This window comes from Corvus brachyrhynchos, unplaced genomic scaffold (genome assembly GCF_000691975.1).
Source record: "Corvus brachyrhynchos isolate BGI_N302 unplaced genomic scaffold, ASM69197v1 scaffold514, whole genome shotgun sequence".
In the NCBI taxonomy this organism is placed as follows: domain Eukaryota; kingdom Metazoa; phylum Chordata; class Aves; order Passeriformes; family Corvidae; genus Corvus; species Corvus brachyrhynchos.
The window spans coordinates 862,602-863,447 of NW_008238319.1; the positions used below are offsets into that span (position 1 = coordinate 862,602).

Below are 846 nucleotides of genomic sequence, written 5' to 3' on the forward strand. Positions count from 1 at the left end.
GGGCTCTCCCTCCCCTCCCCGAGGCTCTGCGCCCCGCGGGCTCGCTCGCCGGTCACGGCCCCGCGCGTGTTGGAGCGCGGCACTTCCAGCGGCTCTGGAAACGTGCGGCGAGGATTTCTCCGGGAGGAGAGGAGCTGCCAGAGGGGCTGGGGGTCCGTTCGGTGCGGCCGGGGGTCCCTCCGGCGGGGCTCGGCTCCTTGCTGGCTGCAGGATGCGCTTTCCGCAGAGGCAGCCGGAACGGGAGGGATGCTCCGGGCGCGCTCCGGCAGCCGGGGCAGCATCGCCGCTGTGCGCTCTGTGAATATTTATAAAGACGAAAGTTTTGAGCCGTGTCACTGGAACCAACGTGTCGCGCCAGTGCTTTCCCTGATGAATATTTCAATTATTAATTGCTGCCATGAGGCTGCTCGCAGTAGCGGAGCCTGCAGCCGCGTGTTCGTCCCGTCACAGCGGAGGGGTCGGAGCTGTGCGCGCAGTTTTGCCTCGGCTTCATGTTTTTTGGTAGACAGAAGTAAAAATAAACGCGAGCTGTGAGCGCTGTGGTGTCCGCTCGATTCGGTGTGATGATTTCCAGCCTTTTCGAGCTCGAGCGTCTCTTGTGGTTCGGGAGAAAACAGTCGGTGCTGCTCTAATGAAACGGGAACATCAATTATTCCCCAGCGGGAGACCACTCGACGAACCTGCAGAGGTGGTTTTGCTGTGGGAACCCACTTGCCAGGCGAATTTAAGTTGAGAAAAAAAAACATTTCTGCCGTTCCCTTCGGTTCTCCAGACGCGTTTTAAGGCACTTTCCGGTGCTGTTTTGGGTTCGGTGTGAGGTTCAGTGTGAGCAGAGGAAGCCCCCCC

The 846-nt window shown here is 59.8% G+C and overlaps 1 protein-coding gene across 1 annotated transcript in view; it reads left to right on the top strand.

The window, feature by feature from the left end:
* TCERG1L (transcription elongation regulator 1 like) overlaps window positions 1-846 on the top strand; it is a 61,337-nt gene that overhangs the window by 9,576 nt on the left and 50,915 nt on the right. The gene's annotated exons all lie outside the window — the stretch shown is intronic.